General features: G+C 52.1%; 1 protein-coding gene across 1 annotated transcript in view; it reads left to right on the top strand.

The window, feature by feature from the left end:
• Window positions 1-7,723: 7,723 nt before the first annotated feature.
• BEND3 (BEN domain containing 3) overlaps window positions 7,724-22,585 on the top strand; it is a 45,582-nt gene continuing 30,720 nt past the window's right edge. The window contains exon 1 of the mRNA XM_056125091.1: window positions 7,724-7,995. The gene's annotated coding sequence lies outside the window, so the exon portion shown is untranslated. The remainder of the gene's footprint in view (window positions 7,996-22,585) is intronic.

Raw genomic sequence — 22,585 nt, 5'->3', positions numbered from 1 at the left:
ACCAAGAGTAACCCTTGAGCATCGCCAGGTGTGACCCAAATGACAAAAAATTAAGGGGCCAGAGTGATAGTACAGCGGATAGGGCGTTTGCCTTGCACGGAGCTGACCGGGGTTCAATCCCCAGCATCCCATATGGTCCCCCAAGCACCACCAGGAGTAATTCCTGAGTGTAGAGCCAGGAGTAACCCCTGAGCATTGCTGGGTGTGACCCCAAAAGCATAAATAAATATAACAATGGAGGCCCGAGCCATAGTCAAGGGCTAAGGTGCTTTCTTGTACACCTATGACGATGACGCCAGTTTTATTCCTGGTGCTGCGTATGACCCTTAGCACTATCAGGATGATTATTGAGCACAGAGCCAAGTCTTTTTTGAAGTAAACCTAGTCTTGATTTTATTAATGTTTTAATTATTAAGTTAAAATATTTTGTGTGTATATTTCTGAGTAGGTGGTGCTCCAACACTGGGACTTTCATAGATAAGGCACAAGCCACTTCCATTTCTTTGAGCTATCCCCAGGGTTGGGGGTGGGGTGGGGTTCCATATAGTAATGATGAGAAAGGTGACCAAGGTCTGGGGTTTGTGGTCCTTATCAGTTCAAAAATATTTTTTAGCTTGTGTCTCTCTTGGCCCAATCAGAGCCACAAGAATGTCACAGGGTGGCTTCTCTAGGGAGAGGGTGTCACACCCTCCAATGACAGGCCTCAGGCCAGTTGGCTTTAGCTTTTTCTAACCTTCAGCATTCTTTGGGCTAGTCTGGGGGGAGGGGGTAGTGGAGGTGAAGGGGCCAAGAGCTTTCATTGTTTAAGTACATTAAGTCTGTAAAGGCCCAGACACCCTAATTCTATCAGACTGGAGAGATAGTACAGTGGGGAGAGTACTTGCCTTGTACATGAACCAGGGTTCAATCCCAGGCACCTGATAAGGTCCCCTGAGTCCCACCAAGGATGACTCCTCCTGAGCACTGAGCCAGGAGTAATCCCTGAGCACCACTGGGTGTGCTCCCCCCCAAAAAAGAAAAGTTGACAAGTTGATCCCTTCTTTTGTCTTACAAGCTTCTCTGCAGAGTTGGGAGAGAGTACAGAAGGTAAGTCACTCAACTTTGCAGGCTGATGACCTGAGTTTAGTTCCTGGTGCTGCATATGGTTCCCAGGGCACAGCTAGGAGTAAACCCTGAACAACAGTGGGTGTGGCCCCCCTCCCCCTCTACCCCCCCCCCCCCCCATGCACACACACAAAATACAAACTAAACTTCTTTACAGAACTATGCTAGACTAGTTGCCTCGGTTATGTAAATTGTCTTCCTGCAACATCAAATCCCCTTTTTCCTGTTCAAAGCCCCTCTTTTCCATTTTACTTGATCTCGAAATAAAAGTTTTACTTCACTATTTGTCTCCTGGTATTGCTTTTTGTGTGGGAAAGAAATAACCCTGTAAAAGAATCTAGGCGGGTATTAGGGCTTATTTTCCATTTCCTGCAAAGAGCAGTTCCTTGCTCCAGCCTGAGTCCCATGGCTTCCTAAGAAGTCAGGAGGCAGGGATTAATTCCCATGGCTATTTTACTCAGGGCTGTCATAGACCTTCTTCTGTGTCTATAGAGTACCTTCCACTACTGTTCATTATTTTTGGTTTTAGGATCCACATAGGCAGCATTCTGGCTGTCCCTAGGTCAGTGCTGAGGGACAATGTAGTGCTTGAGATTGAACTCAGCTCAGCTCTGCTTCATCCAAAGTCTGTGCTCCTGACCATTCAACTATTTTTCTAGCCTCTCTGTTAGATGATAATGACAATGGTGGTAGTAGGTGGTGGTGGTAGGGGTGTGTGTGTGTGTGTGTGTGTGTGTGTGTGTGTCTTGCAAGGGATCAAACTCAGGCATCAAACACTAGCATTTGAGCAACAGGCCCTACCATCTTCCCTCTTTCTAAAGCCTACAAAATATTTCATCGCATGTATCATTCATTTAGCTAGTTTCCAAATTCTCTCCAAGTTTTTTGCTGTCATGAACCATTTCGGCAAAGAAGGTACTCATTATAGTCTTCGGTGCATATTTTTTAATGGGAGAAAAGTGAGAGATTTCAAGCAAGTCAAACAATATTACATATGTATATTTGCATGACACACAGAGATATACTTTAGAGTCTTTTTGATCCACAGCTCAAAATAATTTCTTGAAATTGTCAATTACTAGAGCAGTGTATTGTATGTCCTCTTTTTTTTTCCCTCTTCTCATGGGCTCTGATAGGCTATTTTCCCAGCCTCCCCTAGCTCCTGGCTTCCTGCCTGTCACTATGGCTGGGAGCCTTGGGAGGATTCCTGAGTGCTGGCCTGAGGGCACCCCTCTGGGCATGGGGGCCCTGGTGGCTACAATGCCTCCAGCCAACACTCTGCTGGACTCAAGAATGAGCTAAGGTTTGGCATTTGTTTTCTCAAGGACTAGAAACTGAGAGCTGGATTGCAACAGTTTGCATGCTCCCGAATATTTCTGGTTGCAGACTCCTCTTGTGCAAGCCAGATCTGCAGATAAAATGAGGCCATAATGGCTGTGTTGGGTGCTTGAGTCGCTCTAAATGAGCTCTTCTACACATCAGAAAAACTGCCCCACAAAAATGCTCTGCAGCTTTTTCATGTCTAACCTCATTTCTCCCCCATATTGGCTCATGGGTGGCATTTACCTGCTCCTGATTCCATACGTTTTTCTCCCCCCACCCCCAAGGGGTTAACACTCAACTCCTCCTCAATTTTCCAACCAAAGTGTTGTTTTGCAAGGTTGTTAGTAAGGTGTATTTCTCTGCGGATTCGACTTAATAAAGTTAATACATGCCACACTGCCCTCCGCTTTCCCCCTCTTTCTGTCGTGAGTATTCATGGAATCTAGGTCTGCCAGCAACTTCTGTTTGGAGTTGAAGACTTGGCAAAATTATACATCCAGCAGGCAAGAAAAAAAGTGGAAGTGTCTCATAAGTAACATTGAAATCTGTTGTGTTTTAAGACTTAACTACTGAAAAAAAAAAAGGTCCTACTTAAATATTGTCTTGGTGACTATACATATACTTTAGCCATGATTTAAAAAAAAAAAAAAGGCCTTTAAAAGTGGGCCAGAGAGTACAGGAGGGAAGGTCTTTCACGAAGCCAATCAGTTTGGAATCCCGAATCATATCCCCAGCACCACATATGGTCCCCTGAACACAGTTGGAGATAACGTTACTTCTGAGCACAGAACTATGAATATCTCCTGTGCACCTCCAGGTCTGACACACTTTTCCAAATAAATAAATAAAAAGGTAAAGGCCCTCCCGTTGATCGTCGATTTGCTCGAGCGGGCCCAGTAACGTCTCCATTGGAGACTTTGTTGTTTCTGTGTCTGGCATATCGAATACTCTCGGTAGCTTGCCGGGCTCTCCGAGAGGGGCGGAGGAATCGAACTCGGGTCGGCCATGTTGGCCGCGTGTAAGGCGAACGCCCTACCCGCTGTGCTATCGCTCCAGCCCAAATAAATAAATAAATAAATAAATCACTGTCACTGTCCTCCCATTGTTCATCGATTTGCTCGAGAGGGCCCAGTAACATCTCCATTGGAGACTTTGTTGTTACTGTGTTTGGCATATCGAATACATCACGGGTAGCTTGCCAGGCTCTGCCGTGCGGAAATAAATAATAAACTTTAAAAGAACAAAAAAAACTTTTAATATCTGAAAACTAATGCCTGTACTCTTAATTAAATACAGTCAGCCCGGCAAGCTACCGAGAGTATTCGATATGCCAGACACAGTAACAACAAAATCTCCAATGGAGACGTTACTGGGCCCGCTCGAGCAAATCGACGATCAACGGGAGGGCCTTTACCTTTACCTTTACATGATATATGTCTTCTTGAAATGGCTGTGTAGTTTTCCATTTGTGTATTTAGAGTTAGGTTTTTTTGTTGCCTTGTTTTTTTTTTTTTGGTTGTTGTTTTTATTTGGGGGCCACACCAGGCTCTGTTCTTGTGTGTTACTCCTGGCAGTGCTTGGGGGATCATATGGGATGCCAGGGATTGAACTGCGTCAGCTGCATACAAGGTAAGAGCCCTAACCACTATACTATTGCTCCAGCCCCTATAGTTAGTGTTTTATGGGAGTTCTTGATATGGGCAAGTGGTTAATTTCTCCCTTTTTATCCGTTGGTTTTTGGGTCACATTCAGCAGAGCTTAGGGTCTACTCTTGGTTTTGCACTGTGTAATTACTCTTGGCAGTGCTTGGGGAACCATATAGGATGGCAGGGATTGAACCCAGGTAGGTTGTGTGCAAGGCAGACGCCCTCCCCACTGTACTGTTGGTTCAGCCCTGATGATTTTCCCTTTAATGTGGTTTACTAAGGTAAAGAGGAACATGAGTTTGGACAAACTGCAGGAGCTATCACTTGAAATCTTGAAAATCACATGTCTAAGACATTTCTGGGGCCAAAGAGATAGTAGAGTTATCCTTGCATACAACCAACCCCAGTTATGTGCCCAGTACCACATCTGTTACCTTAAGCACTACCAAGAATGATTCCTGAAACAGATGGGTGTGGTTGCCTCTCCCCCACCCCCCTGCCCCCCTAGAATTTCACATTTTTAAAAAACAGAAAATTAGGAGCTGGGCTGTGGTTCCACTAGCCTAGCACATGTGTGGTCTGGGCTTTGGTATCTGGCACCACATGGTCCCCTGAGCACTACCGGGAACATCCCAGAGAATCAAACCCTGAGCACTGTAAAGTGTGACTACAAAACAACAAAGTCCAGGGGGCTGGAGCGATAGTACAGTGGGTAGGGTGTTTGCTTTGCCTGTGGCTGACCCGGGTTCGATTCCCAGCATCCAATATGGTTCCCTGAGCACCGCCAGGAGTAATTCCTGAGTGCATGAGCCAGGAGTAACCCCTGTGCATCAGCGGGTTTGACCCAAAAAGCAAAAAATTTTTAAAAAATTAAAAAGAAAACAACCAACGAAGTCCAAATAAACCTTTAAACCCCTGGTGTTAATTCCTATCTTGCCATTCTTAGGAACAATTACTCCTACTGGCTTACCTCATTCCAAGTACCAAACCCTTGGAAGGTCGGTAGTTTCCTTTCCTAGATAGCATTGACTTTCATTTCTATCTGATAACTTGTTTGGAACAGCTTCTTTGTTAGCAGTGTCCAGTTAGGCAAATTCAGACACAAAATTTATAGTAAAACTCAAGGGCAGCCTGTAGTTTCCTTGAGACATGTTTTGAAAAATCAGCTGTCAGTTACGGATGCTGCTTGTCTCTGGTGCTTGTTTATTCATAAAACTGTGTTTGACAAAATTTTGGTTTCAAACAAGATGAACACAGAAATGTTGACTCCTGATTATAAATCACTGTCTCAATTTTTTTTAAAAAAAACCTTTTTTAAAAGAAAATATTTACTCCTGTTCTTTCACTTGTATTTAATTCCTCCCCCAAACCCTGAGTTGATCCTGTGATCCACTGACTAAACAGCGACTCTGTTAGAGATTTTGCATCTAGTCCATTTTTCAGACTTCAGAAGGTCACTTGACAAGTCTTAGTCACTCCGGTATTTTTCATTTTACTGCAAAATAAGCTAAAAAAAAAAAGATTATTCCTAACTCTGTTGGGGGGGAGAAGATTTTCTAGAACACTAAGGCACGAAACTAGACTATGAATATCCTATCACAACTGTCACTTTCATAGATTAAAGGTAAGAAACAACTGTACCTATTACCCTAAATCAAGCACTGGGCATTCGCTTACGGGTCGCTCACAGTGCACGTGTAAAAGTCAAGTTCCTGGTCGAAAAGCAAGGAGCTTCCATTCTCCCTGCAGCAAACAGTATAAATTAACCATTCCGCCCCCCACCCCCTCCCCGGGAGCGATCCTCCTCCCTTCCTCCCCTCCGCCCTATTTTAAATGTAGATAGAGCGACTCAAGTCTTTTGAATTTGAAGGGCTGCTATCTCGGCCCCATTCTTTTCATCATCCTGTTTTGAATCACACAGAGCACGTATGGATTCTTTTTATTTAAAAAAAAAAAAAAAGAAGCCCCCCCCACCCCCCCACGCAAAGCACGGTCCTCCGAGCTGGAGCTGCAGGCTCCGTTTGCATAGCAATTAGTCTGGAAGATCCGACTCTCCAAATACACTTCGAGAACGTTCCTCGCTGTGCGTCCAAGGTCTCCGTGTCTTTTGAGTTTCCAACCCAAAGGGGAGGAACCTGCATAATGACTAAATTCCCCGTCGGCGTGATCTGCGCGACACGGTAATCCTAAACTATACGTTAATTCAAGCCCTCGCCGGCGAGCATATGCCTTCTTTTAAGAAATCTATTCTACCTATTCACTGACCGCGCGGGGCCGGCCACATGGTCCGCCCCGGCAGCCAGTCAGCTGTGAGCAGCAGATGGGATCATTTGCATTTTCCTTTTTCTACTATCCGCGATCGGCAAATTGACGGATTTAAACTTTTATTTCTTTCTCTTTCTCTCTCGCTCTCTTTTTTAACGTTCTTATTGTTCGCCTTGAAATAAAAGTGGTTTCACTGATGGGTGGGGCTTCTCTGACCTTCACAAACCACACCCCTTTAAAAGAGAAAAAAAAAAGTCTCGGAGACTTTGGAGAAAATGCCCGTGGGGTAGTTTCCTACTTATCCTCCTGGAATCTACGCGTTAGGAATAGAAAAGCGGCAGCGGCAGCCTGGGTAGCCGTCGGTGACTCGCGGGTTTCTATTTTTAAGCGCCCGCTGCGGTGGTCTCGGGGGCCCGCCGGTGGCTGGTGGGTCCCGCGCGCGGGCGCGCTTCTGAGTTTCTCGCTCCGCACCCTTCAAAAAAACTAAAACAAAAAAACAAAAAACCCACAAAAAACAAACCCAACTTGGGGAGTTGGGAATCGCAGGCGGATCCCGAGCTCCGAGCCTCCGCGACCCAGGGCGGCCACCCCGCCGGGCTGGGGGAGTGGCCAGCGCCGGCGTTTCCCAGCACCGGGGTCGCTCTCCCGCGGTCCGCCCGGCTGCATGCCGGGGGCTGGAGGGGGCCACCCGGCTGCCCGCGCGCGCGCGCGCGCCCCGGTGGCTTTTGTGCCCAGCCGCGACTCAGAAACACTCCGGGAAGGTGGCGGGGAGTGGGGGGGTGGGAGCTGGGGGGGGTGGCTGAGACGGTGGGCCCGGGTCCTCCTGGCCCGGCTGCCCCCTTCATGCGGGAGAAGTTGCGGGTGCGAGGGGAAGGCACAGTCACCCCCGCACGCTTAGGCGTCCCGCGGAAAAGAGTAACAAAAAGAAAGCACCCTTGCCCCCCAAAAAGTGTGTGTGTGGGACTAAAAGGGAAAAAATTAAAATCTATAAAAAAAAAAAAAGGAGAGTCTTCGGGGTTCAAAACTCCTCGGGACCGAGACCACGTTTTCGAGAGAAATGAGTGGCGCGGAGAGGACGCACGTTGCGTGCCCGGGACATTGTTGTCGGGCGGCGCGGCGGCGGCGGGGGCGCCGTGGGTGCGTGGCCGCCGCGCGCCCCCCGCCCCGGCGCAGGAGGCAGCGGGCGCGCGGGCCCACGTGGAGCGGCGCGGCGGCGGTGGCGGCGGCGGCGGCCGAGCGCGCCGGGCCCGCCGGGCTCCCCGGAGCGCGCGCCCCAAGCTCCCCGCCGCGGCCGTTCACGCCCGAGCGCCGCTGCCGGTCCCGCGTGTGCCCCGCTGAGGGGGAGGGGCGGGCCGGGGGTGGGGGCGGAGGGGTTGTGGTTCCACTGCAGCGGGGGCTCTTGTGTCCTTGTGCGGAAATGACACACGGAGTCCCGTCACGTCACGCGAGAGCGCAGCGCACGGACACACACAAAGAGGGGAAAATACACGGCGCCCGCCCGCCAACCCCCAGCACCTCCCCGGGCCGCCCCGGCCAGGCCCCTCTCGGCGCGCGCGGCGCCCCCACTCCCCGGCCCCGCGCTTCTCCCCCCCCTCCCCACGTGGCGCCCCGAACTCGGCGCGGGCCCGCTCTGCAAAGTCCAGAACTCGTGTCCCAGGTAAGTGCGGGGCGGATCCAGCCGGCCGCGCGGCGGCGGCGGCGGCGGCGGCGTTGGCGACTCCGGCTCCCGGGTGGCACACGGACCGGAGAGTGTGGTGGCTGCAACATCCATGCCGGGGTGGGGGGCGGGAGCTAGGGGAGGGGACGCGGGGAAGGGGGGGCGGCTGCTGCTCCGAGCGTGCCCGCCGGGAGCAGCGGCGCCCACCCCCGCGCACGGGGCCCGAGGCCAGCCGCCCGAGCCGGGGCACCCCGGCGCCCACGGGCTCGCCGCGCCCATTGTGCCGCGCGCGCCCCTTTGTGCCCGCTCGGAACGCGGCGGCACCATGGCGTTCCGGGGGGTGGGGGGGAAGCACGCGCGCCGTCGCCGCGCGCGCTCGCGGGGGGGAACCTCCGAGGGCTGGCGGCGGGGCGGGCGGGGGGCCGCGGAGTGGAACGGTCCGCGCCGCCGCCTCGCCGCGCCGCGCCCCACTCGCGCCGCGCGCCGGGCCCCGCGCACCCCCGCCGCGGTCGCCGCGATGGAGCGGCCGGGGCCGCCGGAAGGCTCGGGCGCGGTGGGCTCGGCGCTCGCGCTCGCGCTCGGCCGGCTGGCGGCGGGGCGGGGTGGGGGACACTGCTCGGCGTGGAGGAGGAGGAGGAGGAGGAGGAGGCGGAGGAGAAAGGGGTGTCGGAGCGGAGGGGCGGGGACTGCAGGGAGATGCGGAGACGCGAGCCGCAGGCCCGAGGAACCGCCGCGCCGAGGGGACGTTGCCTCCGGAGGCTGCAAATGGAGCGAGGCCGGCCGGGAGCGGGCAGGGACGAGCCCCGCCGCCAGGGGGCGCAGCGCTCCCTCCCGGCCGGTCCACGGCGTGGTTCGCGGGTTCCCGCGGCTGCCCCGGAGCTCGGGGGCGGGCCCGGCGGCGCATGGGGAGGCGAGGGGGCGGCTGGGCCCCGGCTGGCGCGAGCGAGGGAGGCCTGGCGGGCCGGCCGCGGAGCTTGGCACTCACTCGGGGTGCTGGGCGCCCTCGTGACCACCTTGCGCTCTTGGATTTTTTCTTTTTTTTTCTTTTTTTTAAAAAAACGTGGTTTCCCACGCAGACTTGGCACTCGCCGGCGAGGCGCGCTCCGGAAAACTGGGAGAGGGTCTTTCCCGTGCCGCGCGACCTCCTCATTTCCTTTTCAACAGGTGTGCTTGCAGAGGAGGTCATCGGGTCTCCATGGCTCAGGTGACCCCCCCCCCCCCCCCCCCCCCGTCTGGAAGGAGTTGAAAACATGCACAGGCCGACCGGGCGCATGGAACTGGGTTCCGCACTTAAGGGTGTTGGCAATGTTCTCCTTGGCCTGTCTGGGGGGGCGCGTGGGGAGTTGGTGAGGTGCGGGGGGGCGGGGGTGTTGATCTTAACTCAGTAGTGTTCGGGGATTTACTCCTGGCGTTGCTGGGGAGGGGGCCCGGGGGCGAAACACTACGACCACAGGCCTTGCCGGGATTCGAACCTGGGTGGCCCTGAGCGCCTTAATCCCCGCATTCTATCTCCAGCCCCTCAACTTTGCTAGTCTTGAAGGAAGTTGCAGAAGTCTAGCGCTGCAGGGCCCGAAGTGCAGGAAACTGAGGCTCGGAAGTGAGCTGTCTGCGGATCCCCCGGGGATAAGGGGGAGGTAAGGGTTGGAGGAGATTTCTTTTGTGATGCACTCCCCCAACCCCACCTCCTGCCGGGGTGGGGGGTTGTTTGTTTCTCTAAGCCCTCCATCCCGAGTTTCCGGTTTCCTAGAGCTGGTGTCAGGACCCCTTTGCTGGAGTCTTTTGCCTTTCTTAAGCCCTGAGAGGTTTGCACACCCTAGTTTGGGTCTTCACAACCCAGCCTCTGGTACGTTTAGTAGGTGCTCAGTAAACACTTGCTCCATGAATTAAGAGCCCCCCTGGATTCTAGAAGCAAGCCCGTTCCCACGAGTGGCCGGGCAGTTGCTTTCACGGCTCTTGGTAGATGAATCACAGCACTAACACCCCCACCTGTGTTGAGAAGAGATCTCGCCCTCTGAGTGTAGGTTTTGCCGGAGAGGCAGCCCCCTCCTCGAAGCAATTTAATAGAAAACTCTTAAGTGCGCCCCGCCCCCCAGCCCCTCACATACACCCCACACACGGACAGAAGGCACTTAACAGCAGTCTCAGCAGACACATCGATATCCCAGTAACTATTCAAGGACTCATTTTCTTGGTTCCTAAACACCCTCTCCATGAATGAACAAGGGAGAAATAGTGTACTTAATAAGAAGAGAAAAATTCAAACTCTGTCTGGACTGGGGCTTGCTTAGGTGAAACTTAAACTTCTTGCTGGAATATCTTTTAAATTTATTTTTTGAGTATGTGGTGGGGAAACACACTCTTGTTTGGCAGTTATCTGGGAACCCCACCTTGCCCTGACCTATACTTGAAAATTTGCTGCAGCTCCGACCTGTCTCCTCCCAGAAATAGCACTTTTTTTCATTAATTTTTTTAAAAGATGGAATCAGTAATGTACAGGGTTACTAAGTTGTTCATGTGGATTTCAGTCATATAATGTTCTAACACTGGCCCTTCACCCACCTAATTTTCCCACCACCAGTGGTCCCAGTTTCCCTCCCGCCCCCTACCCTCTGTCCCACTGCCTGTCACTATGGCAGTCTCTTTTCTCTCTCTCTCTCTCTCTCTCTCTCTCTCTCTGTTTCTCTCTCTCTCTGGCCTTATGGTTTGCAAAGGTTATATCAGGTATTTCCCTTTACCTATGCCCTTCACCCCCCCCCCCCCAACTCTTGTGGCAAACTTCCAACCATTAACCTGTCCTCCTGGCCCCCGTTTACCTTCATCTTGGATATTAGTCTCATACTGTATATATATACATACATATATACATATAAAATCCCACAAATGAATGCAGTCATTCTATACCTGTCCCTCTCCTTCTGACTCTTTTAACTCAACATGATACTCTATATCAGTCTTTTTTTTTGGGGGGGGGGTCACACCTGGCAATGCACAGGAGTTACTCCTGGCTCATGCACTGAGGAAAAAAAACTTTTTCAGCAGCGTGGAATGCTGAAGCAAGGAGGGATTTTTTTTCCTGTTAATCCCTCCCTTCTCTCCACCCCCTCCGTTTTTGTTATTTTTTGGGGCCACACCCCTTTGATGCTCAGGGCCTTTGTGCTCAGTAATCACTTCTGGTGGTGCGGGGCTCTGTGTGTGTGTGTGTGTGTGTGTGTATGTGTGTGTGTGTGTATGTGTGTGTGTGTTGGGGGGGGAATGATCATATGGAATTGAACCTGAGTCAGCCATATGCCAAGCCAGCACCTGACCCATTGTATCAGCCCATTTAAAATTTCTTTAAAACTTTTTTTTTTTTGAGTTTTGTGGGGTGCAGCGGTGCTGGGGGTAGGAGGTACTGATAGACCATCTGTGGTGCTAGATTCAGAGCTTGGACAGTGCAGCTGTGTGCAAGGCATTGAGCGCCTTAGTATTGGTACAGTCTCTCCAAGCCTGGGTTGTTGGCGGGTGGGGGGCTATGGGGAGGAGATAGCAGCATTTGGGCCACACCTCTTGATATTCAGAGGTTGCTTCTGGTTCTGAGCTCAGGTGTGTTTGGGGGACAGTTTTTAGTGCCAGGGATCCAGCCAGGTTGTGTTGCATGCCAGCCAGGTGCTTCACCCGGGTTCTCTATCCAGCCCAGGACACAAGCCTGCTTTTATGAATTGAATGGACACTAGGATCAAATAGGAAGGTTGCTGGCCACATAGCAAAAATAACTTGGTATTATTGGAGTTCAGGAGGAGGTGGGACTGGAGTGATATTACAGCACGTAGGGGGACTTGGCTTTGCATGCAGCCGACCTGATCCCCAGCATCCCATATGGTCCCCCGAGTACTGCCAGGAGTAATTCCTGAATGCAGAGCCGAGACTAACCCCTGAACATCGCCAGATGTGACCCCTTCACCCCCCGCCCCCCAAATAAAACAAACAGGAGGTTGGGGTGTGTAACGTTTTGTTCTGGCCTTTTAGAAGACAGATGGTGAGTTATGGTTGTCACTGTATTTGTATTTGCGCCTCTATTGACTGACAGAAGTAGTTTGGGGGAAATAAATTCTTGTCGAATCACTCTTTGGGATGAGGGGTATTTGCTCTTTCCTCCTGTGTTTTGTGGGAGGCTCCCGGACAGAACTCCAGGAAAGAGGGGCGCCCACTCTGTGTGTGTTTGACTACTCGTGACGGGTGCTGCTGCTCAGGCCCGGTGCTGCCAGGGCCTCTCAGGGACCGAATTTAGGACCTTGCACATGCCCGGCACGACCTATATTCCCTTCGAGGAATGGGAGGAATGGGTACAGGTGTTGGAGCTGTATATGTCCCCACCCCACCCCCCACATTTTATTGTATGGTAAAGCATAGGATTTATTTATTTATTATGTAGCACAGTGGGTAGGGCATTTGCCTTGCACGCATCCAACATGGCCGACCCGAGTTCGATTCCTCCGCCCCTCTCGGAGCTACCGAGAGTATCTCGCCCGCACGGCAGAGCCTGGCAAGCTCCCCGTGATGTATTCGATATGCCAAACACAGTAACAACAACTCTCACGATGGAGACGTTACTGGGCCCGATCGAGCAAATCGATGAACAACGGGAGGACAGTGACAGTGACAGTGACATTTGCTTTTTGGATGCATAGGGGTTATTCCTGACTCATGCACTCAAGAATTACCCCTGGCAGTGCTGGGGATGGGGGGCGGGGGAGGGACGACACCATATGGGATGCTGGGAATTGAACCCCGGGTCGGCCACGTGCAAGGCAAACACCCTACCTGCTCTGCTATCACTCCAGCCCCAAAGCATATGATTTATTTATTTATTTATTTATTTATTGCTTTTTGGTCACACCTGGCAATGCACAGGGGTTACTACTGGCTCTGCACTCAGGAGTTATTCCTGGCGGTGCTCAGGGGACCATATGGGATGCTGGGAATCGAACCCGAGTCGGCCGCGTGCAAGGCAAATGCCCTACCCGCTGTGCTATCTCTCCAGCCCCAAAAGCATATGATTTTAGATACACAAAATTTCCTGTGCCCCAGAGTTGAAGGTCTGTGCTCTGAACATCACCTTGCTCTTTACAATTTGTTTGTTTGTTTGTTTGGGGACCAATCCCTGTAAGGTTTGTTTTGGAGCTAAACCCTCTAGGCTCTGCCCTCAGGAATTGCTCCTTGATGCTCGGGGGATCATATGGGATGCCTGGGATGGGGTGGATCTGGATCAGCAGCCTGTGCAGGGCAAACGCCCTCCCCGCTGTGCTGTCGCTCCCTGATGCCCTGAGCATCCCTCTTGCAGTTTCTGACCCCCTCTGCCTTGAACTGCTGTGCCTCTTTTCCTTCTGTGCTTTTCTTCCTTCAGGCTGCTCCACTGTTTCCTACAGATCATGATTTCAGTCCAGACCTCTTGTGGTTTCTGGCCCTGCCTCCCGGCCACGTCATGTGCCCTCCTCCTGCCAAGCTGCCAGTGCTCCGTGCAGGCCTCAGGCCTGCCGGGTGGTACACAGGAGTGGACCTTCACTGCTCAGTAACGTGGACTGTCCGCCTCTTCAGTCACAGAGTGGCCAGGCTTTTACAAACCTCTGTGTGTGTGGGGGGGGGAGGGGTGTGCGTGCGTGCGTGTGCGCTCATGCTGTCCAGTCCTGGAGACAGAACCCCCAGGGACTCACATGTGCAAGGCAAGCGCTCCTGCAGAGCCCATTTATTCATGTCACTGAATTCTGTAGTATTTCAGTGAACTCGATTTATATCCCTATACCCATCGCCGAAGTCTCAATGACAAACATATATTAAATTTTGGGTTTGGGGGCGTTCACACTGGACTGTGCTCAGGGCTTATTCCTCCTGGCACTGTGCTCAGGGGTCCCTCCTGGCCGTGCTCATGGGACCGTATGTGGTGTTTTTTGTTTTAATTTTTGCTTTTTGGGTCACCTGGCGATGCACAGGGGTTACTTCTGGCTTTGCACTCAGGAGTTATTCCTGGCGGTGCTCAGTCAGGGGACCATATGGGATGCTAGGAATCGAACCTGGGTCGGCCGCGTGCAACGCAAACGCCCTACCCTCTGTGCTATCTCTCCAGCTCCCCGTTGTGGTGGAGTTGAAAGGGGGTCAGCTGCTTGCTGCAAGACAAGTGCTTTGGCCCCAGAGTTTACTTTCAGGTGAGATTTACTTTTGGCTTCTCATTACAGAGAAACAGGCGATTTGGCTCTGTAAGTGAAGCTGTCTTCTGATCCACAGCCTTCTGTCTTCTTTTACCCTATCTATTGGATCTTAGGAAGATTATCATTCTTTCTTTCTCTCAAATTTTTTTTTTCTTTCTGGGTCACACCCAGCATTTGCTCAGGGGTTACTCCTGGCTCTGCACCCGGGTTCTGCGGTGCATGGGGGGCCATATCAAACCCACTGTACTATGGCTCAGGCCCCCTCGTTAATGTTTCTTTTCTGGGTGGGAGGTTGGGTCACATCCAGCAGTGCTGGGAGTGGGGGTGGCGGCAGGTGAGGCGTATTCTTGGTTCTGTGCTCAGGAGTGACCCCTGGTGGTTCTCTGGGCCCACACGCAGTGCCAGGGATCAAAATGGGGTCAGGTGTATGCTAGGCAAGCTCTTCCTTATCCCCTGTATTACCTCTCTGGCCTGAGCTCACATTCTTTTTGGGGGGTGTGTGTGTGTGCAATTTTCAGTCATCTGGGCCAGCGATTCAGTGCTGAGAGTAAGGGTCTGGTGATACCTAAAGGCCCTCAGCCGCTCTGGGACTGCTTGGATCAGGGACGAGCGTGTCTCTTAATTTCTTTAAAACCCTAACAACAGTTTCTGGTTGTGATTTTCTGCCAGCACTGATCAGTGAAGCAGTTTCTCTATCGCCGCACATAATGTATTGATTGTGCCCTGGAATAAATCACTTCCTGATCTTTTACCGTATCCAGTGGGGCTGCGGGTTTGAGCACGGAGCAAGTCCAGCCACGAAGGGACGCTCAGTGCTCATGTGCAATGTGCTCCCACCAGACTACACTCAAAACAGTGGGAAGCACAGGGAAGTGTCAGCTTATCCCTCCCAGGGAATTAGTCACCAGTTCCAGGCAGACAGTCACATGGGCATCAGCTGGGCAGTGCCAGCCTCCCGCTCCCCCCTCTCCCCTCTCCCCATTCTTTCCTCCCTTCTTTCCCTCTATCCCCCTTTCCTCCCTCCTGTCCTCCTCTCCTCATCCTTTTTTCCCCCTTTCCCTCCTTCCCACTTCCCCTTCTTCCTTCCCCTTCCCACCTTCTCCCTACCCTCTTCCCTTCTTCCTCTCTCCTATCCTTTCCTCTTCCCTCCTCTCACTGCCCTCCCCCTTCCCCCTTCTCCCTTCCTCTCTCCCCTCTTGCCTCCCCCCCACTTCCCCCTTCCCTCCGTGCACACAGTGTCTGGATGTCCTGGTCAGACTCCCTGCTGGCCCCTGCTACAGAAGCCTGGGGCGGGGGTGGGGGTGGTGAGCATGGAGATGCCCTCCCCTCTGTCCAACTCACAGAGGCCCCTTGGGAGGGTGGCAGGAGATGGTTCTGGCCAGCAGGCATGTGCGCTGTGCTCCCACCAAATATGACAGGCGGCGACAGTGACAGCTTTCGGAAAGCTCGGAGAAAATTGCCCTGGTTTATGGAGGACTGCTATTTTCCCAACTGCATTTACAGATGTGTCTAAAAATAAAAACAAATTGCAAACATGTCCAGCAGAGTCCCACGGGCAGGGTGCCAGTGCCCAGAGGGCGGGGGCCTGAGAGCGCCCCAGCGGAGAAGTGGAGTCCCCGGTCTCCTGCGAGGGGGCTGGCTTGGGAACATGCCGCTTATTTCATTGGTACCCTGCCCCCCCCCCCCCCTTCTGCTTCCTTTGTTTCCTCTGTCTGAAGGGAAAGTTTCTAAGCCTCTTGAAACTTTCAGTCATCCCCTTTAATTTTGCACTTTAAAAACCTAAAAATGCACTTTAAGCATCTTTTTCCCCCCTGCTGAAAACCTGTCTAATAGCTACCATACTGAGTGTTCTGTGCCCAGCATTTTTCTCTTTCAGTCCTTGAGGCAGGCCAGCACACTCAGCTCCTTGACAGAAGCAAGACCTGGGGGGAGGGAGAAGCGACTTGCCCACCCAGAGGAGAAGGCCGGTGGAGCAGGGTCCTTCCCAGGGCTCTGCCCCTCTGAAAGAAATCTACAGGGAACCCGCCGTTTGGAGAGAGCAGCAGTCCCAGTCTTGGGGGGGTCTCAGGGTCTGTGAAACTTTTTCCACCACCCCCATTTTTTTGTTGGGGGGAAGTGTCCTACCTAGCGATGCTCAGGGGTTACTCCTGGTGCTGCACTCAGGACTTACTCCTCGCGGTGCTTGGAGGACCATATGGGATGCTGCGGATCCAACCCCGATCAGCCACATGCAAGGCAAGCTCTCTACCCTTTGTACTATTGCTCCAGCCCCTCGTGATCCCTTTTTGCCCGAAAAATGTCAATGTGACCTCTGGGAACAGAGATGTAGAAAATAGATACACAAATAAAAATTTGATGCATAATTACACAGAATTCTAAAACGGGCTGGAGGACGAGCTCATTGAGCTGAGCACAGACCTTCCCTATTGGAAGTTTGTGGTTCAGTTTCTGACACCACTCAATCCACCGAGCACTGATCCCCAAGCACCAAGCCAGGAGTGACTCAAGCTTTTAAATTTTTTTTTTTTTTTCCTGGTGCCAGGGATTTTACTCAGTTCATCACAATGTTCAAGCATGGGGTCTAAGGGGCTGGAGTGATAGCACAGTGGATAGGGCCTTTGCCTTGCATGTGGCTAACCTGGGTTCGATTCCCAGTGTCCCATATAGTCCCCGGAGCACTACCAGGAGTAATTACTGAGTGCAGAGCCAGGAGTAACCCCTGTGCATCACCAGGTGTTACCCCAAAAAGAGAAAGAAAAAAAAGACTCTATCTGTGTGCTCTATCTCTGAGCCACGCAGGGCTCTTAAATTGTTAAGATTTATTTCAAGACCTTCCTTTTCAGCACATTGAGTTGTGACCCACAGTTTAGGAAGCTGGGCTTGGGGCTAGAGAGATAGCACAGTGGGTAGGGCACTTGCCTTGAACACAGCCGGCCTGGGTTTGATCCCTGGCATGGAATATGGACCCCTGAGCACCACCGTAGTGCAGAGTCACAGAGTCAGGAGTAACCCCTGAGCCTCACGAGGTATGCCCCCCTGCCCCCGCCTCAAAAAACAAACAAAAAAAAAAGGAAGTTCTACATGGCTGCAGCATCCATCTCACCTGGTACCTTGCCCCTGTATGAAACCCAGTGAACTGGAGGGGGCGGGCAATGGGGAGGTGTAGGATGATGTCCAATCAGGGGGCAGCCTTAGCTATCTCAGTCCTGGCTCCTCTGGAGAGGTTGGAATGAGGCCGTCACCCCAGAGTCTGCTCTCACCCGCTGGCTCTCAGCACCTCTGCCTTCAACCCACAGTCAGGCAGAGACCGCAGGACTCCCGGGTTCTCTGCCTGCAGAATAAGGATGAAGATTGTGCAAGGTTTCGTGGGTTAACCCGGAGAGGCAGACCACAGAGCCGGTGCTATGGGACTGTGGGGCCACATTTGACTCTGCTCAGCTTAGGGGTTGGTTGCTCCCTGGCAGTGCTCTGGGGACCACATAATGCTGGAACTTGAACCCGGGGTTCCTGAAAGGACAGCATGTGCTGTCTCCCTGGAGAGTTGCTCAGGGCTCACTCCTGCCTCTGTGCTTCAGGATAACTCCTGGGAGTGGGGTGGGGGTAGGGGACTGAGGTCACCATAAGTGGTACAGAAGATTGAACTGCAGCTGACGCCATGCATGCAGTTGACCCCATGCAAGGGAAGAGCCTAAGGTTCTGTGCTGTCTCTCTGAACCACTGTTAAATTTCTCAAGAATCAGCATGACTTTGGGTTGGGGAGAGAGTGCAAGGTAACAGCACAGGCTTATATGCCCAGGACCCCGTCAGATGCCTAACCCTGTCCTCCAAACCCCTACCCGCTTGCAGTGCTGCTGGGGTCACCTTAGTGGTTGCTGTTACCACTGGTACCGGAACTTTTAACCACCACCGGAAGGGGTGTTTGGGGACCCCCTGCCTACTGCTTGGGAAACGCCTCCCCGACTCAGTCACGTTGCCGTGACCTGTTGCTGCCAGGCCTGAGTCCCCACCCGTGGGGAGGCGACTATGAAGGAGATTGAGTAAGGTTTTAGTCTTCCATTTTTGAAATTGTCCATCTGCCCTGCAAGTGCAGCCATCAGAGTGGGTTCCGCCGGTTCCACCTTATGTGAGTGGTGACTCCGGGATTCTGACTCTCCAGGAGACCCCCACAGGCTTGCCCTTGGGACTTTTAGGGGTCACCCGTGGTGTGTGTGGGAGCAGGACTCCCCTCCCCCTCTCCGATCAGGATTTCTGCCCGCCCCTACCGGGCAGAAGGCCCATCATCTCGTTTCCCCTTTTGTGGAGATGAACTGGAGTGGGCTGGCTGGGATTTGAGCACAAGCAAGTCTTCAGGAAGCTGAGAACTTCCCATTTTTGTGTCTGCCTCTTGATGCTCCAAAGGGGGCGCGGAGAAATGCGCAGGGTGGAACCTTTTATTTCTGCAAACCCGGAGTCCAGGACCAGGCTGTGTCCCCTGCTCACCGCGGCCCGGAACACGAAGACTTTCTGGGTCCTTGTGTGAGGTGTTAGGCACAGCAGCCCCCACCTCTCCCTACCCCTTTTCCCGCCTGCCCTTCCCTGCAGCCCCGGCTTTCTCACTGCCCTTCCACCCACAGCCCCACTCTTCACTCTGCAGCAGGCCAGAGCAGCCCTTGGGTTTGGGGGAGTGGGGGAGGGGGCCCAGGTGCTCAGGCAGCAGAGAGGCCCCCCTGCTAGCCCAGGAACTGCAGGGTGACACCCCCAGTCCCATCTGCTGCTGATCTCTGCTTCCTCAGCCTACTCCACTTCCAGCCCTTTCACCTGTCCCCTCCTGGCGGGGCAGGACCACCTCTTGCTGTCACCCCACCCCCTCCCTCCCCCATTTGTTGGATTTTCACTCCCTTGGAATATCCTGGGGCCCCACCCAGGCCTAAGGTCCTGGGCTGAAAAATGTTTGGCTGTGATCTTGATCAAGAAATTTGGTGCAAGTTTTTATTTGTTCTTCTTCCATAAAGTTATTCTGAAAAATGCTTCAAGTATCAGGCAAATACACTGAGAGAGTCTATAAATAAATCCATCAGGAAATGTCATTTGTTCCTTGGACCACTCCTAGCAGTGCTCAGGGCACCATATTGATGCCAAGGGATGGAACCAGGGTTGGTCAGGTGCAAGGCAAGCCCCTTATCCCTGTGCTGTTTCTCCAACCAAGTGTGTGTGTGTGTGGGGGGGGGGGGGGTGGTACCACACCAGGCTCTGTGCTGGGGGTGGGGGCATGCAGTGCTGGGGATGGAACCCTGGCCTCTTGCATACAGACCATACACTCCAGCCCTTTGAACTCTCTTCATCCAGATACACCCCCTGAGGTGTTTGTAGTAACCAGTAGGCAGTGATTCAGGAACATTAATGAAATACTAGGGCTTCACTGATGTGTTGTTACATCATTTCTAAAAGTATCGATATTTTAAATGTTTTGAACTTAAAGTGATTTCATTGTATACTCTTAGAGCTTGTTGCTACAAGTACATCATACTTAAGAATATGAGCCTACTGGACAATAAGGATGACAGATTTAGATTTTTTTCTTTTATTATTATCAAAGAATTGCTTGCTCTTTGTAGAATATTGTAAAGTAGAGGGAGTTGTGAAGGAAAAAATCATCCATAATCCTCCTAATTGGATGTAATTAACAATTTGGCATATTTCCTTCCAACTGCTTTATAGCATTTTTTAATTACATAGCTGTGATATCCCCAGTGGACTTTGAAGTATGTTATTATTAACTGGGTAGCTCAGTAGTAAACAATTGATTCTGAATCTTTACATGTAAATTACTGCTTAGTTAGTTTTTGTCAATAGAGGTTTTGAAGTCATAAATTTATGTTAAGAAAATATTCAGAGGGAGAGGACAGATAAAACAGCTGGTGCAGTACATGCCTTGCCGGCAGCTGACCCGGATTTGATCCCTGGTACTTCATATGTCCCTGAACTCAGCCAGGAGTAAGCCCCGAGCACGACCTGCCAGGTATGACCCCAAAACAAAACAAAAAATATGTAGGACTTGGCTTCCTAACTTTCGGTGGTGGGAATAGCATAGTGATCAGAGGTGGTCCTATTATGTTGCGTTCAGCTTTTTCTCTGCTCTTTCTCTGCAGTGGTAGGGCGTTTGCCTTGCACGCAACCAGCCCGGCTGAGCCAGGTTCGATTCCTCCACCCCTCTCGGAGAGGCCGGCAAGCCTACCAAGAGTATCTCGTCCGCACGGCAGAGCCTGGCAAGCTCCCCGTGACGTATTCGATATGCCAAACACAGTAACAAGTCTCATGATGGAGACATTACTGGGCCCGCTCGAGCAAATCGATGAACAACGGGAGGACAGTAACAATGACAGTGACAGTGATCAATAATTATTAGTGGCTGTAGCTGTAGACAGCCTTCCCCCAGGATTTTCTTTCCAGCCTGACCCTAGAATTAATTCCTGGTTGTGCTAAACCTAAAATCAGCTGCCCGGTGAAACATCTGGCTCGGGTTCTCTGCCCTTCTGACCTGTGCTGTGACTATGGATTGTCATTTTCAACTCTTAGGCAGATCTGCAAGTGACTCAAAGACTTGCTTTGGGTGTTTAGTTGGAGAGAGCTGTGGGGAATGAATGAGTGATTTGCTTGCAGGAGGCCCATATGTAACCCCCCAGGCACTATGGGATGCTCTGAGCCCCTCCAAGTGATGTGCCCCCCCCCAAACTGTGAAAAAACAACGAAACCCACAATCCATCAACATTATTTCTCCCTCTGTCCTCAGGCAAGAAGCCTTTATATATATGTTTATAATTCCTTGTATCCAGATCAAGAATTTTTTTTTTTTTTTGCTTTTTGGGTCACACCCGGCTCAGGGGATACTCCTGGCTCATGCACTCAGAAATTGTTCCTGGCGGTGCTCAGGGGACCATATGGGGTGCTGGGAATCGAAACCTGTGTCGGTCATGTTGGCTGCGTGCAAGGCAAACGCCCTACCTGCTGTGCTATCACTCCAGCCCCAAGATCACAAATTTCTAACCGCTGGTGCCCTGCTTCAGTGCAGTGGCGTGGGTGTAGCCTCTGTGTTTTATTTATTTATTTTTGCTTTTTGGGTCACACCCGGCGATGCACAGAGGTTACTCCTGGCTCATGCACTCAGGAATTACTCCTAATGGTGCTCGGGGGACCATGTGGGGTGCTAGGAATCAAACCCTGGGTCAGCTGCGTGCAAGGCATGCACTACCCACTGGGCTATCTCTCCAGCCCCCGGCTTCTGTGTTTCAGATGTGAGTTATGGTTGGTACAGAAACCCTCCTATCTTCTCGCCCGGGGTCTGACTGCTTCCATTCTGCGCTTTTTATCTTCTGGTGCTTATGCCCATCTTCCCAGGAACCGGCTTCATGCCTGTTCTCTGTTCCCTGCCTGGGTAGGTTATGGGCCATGTAGAAGGAATAATGTCACGGACCGTACCCCTCACCCTCATGCCTCACCCAGCCCTGGGCAGGAAGACTGGGTGGGGAAGGGGAGGTTGGAGGATGTTCCCTCTCCCCCGAAGTCTCCAGCCCCCACACCTACGAGACAGGATGCTCTCTCAGCGCCCCTTTGATGCCTCGATTGCTCGCTTGTGAAATGAGAAGGCAGCATCTAGCACCATCCCTGTGCCCCGTGAGTGGGCAGCATCTCGTGTGAGCCTTGTCTGCGCATGCGAGGAACTGGACAGGGAGCCTGCAGCTCTTCAGGGCTGTACACACCGGCCAAGTGGTCCTTTGGTCCCCACTGGGCCCAGCTCGGGGCCCTCCCCTCGCCCATAACTTCACCCAGAGCCAGGAATCTCTTTTCACCTTCCACAGAAACCCCCTAGCACACGTGTGATCTGTTCGCCTTTCCCGCCTCCGTTCACTCCAGATCCTTGTCTCATGATCTGCTGCTGTGGAACACAGAAGAACAAGTGACACCAAAATTTCCATCATACATTAAATGGGAAAAAAAGGAAGAAAGAGGAATTCGTTGTTGTTGAATCACCCCTGTTGGCACTCAGGGCTTACTCCTCCTGGTTCTATGCTCAACAGGAAACTGTATGTATGTCAGGGAGTAAGCCAGGGTCAGGTGTGTGCAAAGTAGGTGCCTTAACTTCTATAATATCTCTCTGACTCAAGAAACGGGAATCTGCTTCTCCCTCCACCCCCCTCTGAATTTTGAGTCACATCCTGCAGTGCTCAGGACTGGCTTCTGGCTCTGCACTCAAGGATCACTCCTGGCGGGGCTCAGGGAGCCATATGGGGTGCCAGGAATCAGACTCCCGTAGGTTGTGTGCAAGGCACACAGAACCTGTCCTGTACTTTAGCTCTGGTCCTTCAGTAGCACTTTCAAAGAACAATACGACTCCCCCAATAATTCTAGTGGAAAAAGTGGGTACTGCTTCT

This window comes from Sorex fumeus, unplaced genomic scaffold (genome assembly GCF_029834395.1).
Source record: "Sorex fumeus unplaced genomic scaffold, SorFum_2.1 ptg000054l, whole genome shotgun sequence".
Taxonomy (NCBI): domain Eukaryota; kingdom Metazoa; phylum Chordata; class Mammalia; order Eulipotyphla; family Soricidae; genus Sorex; species Sorex fumeus.
Note: the sequence above shows the minus strand (reverse complement) of the source record. Positions and strands in the feature narration are given on the sequence as shown.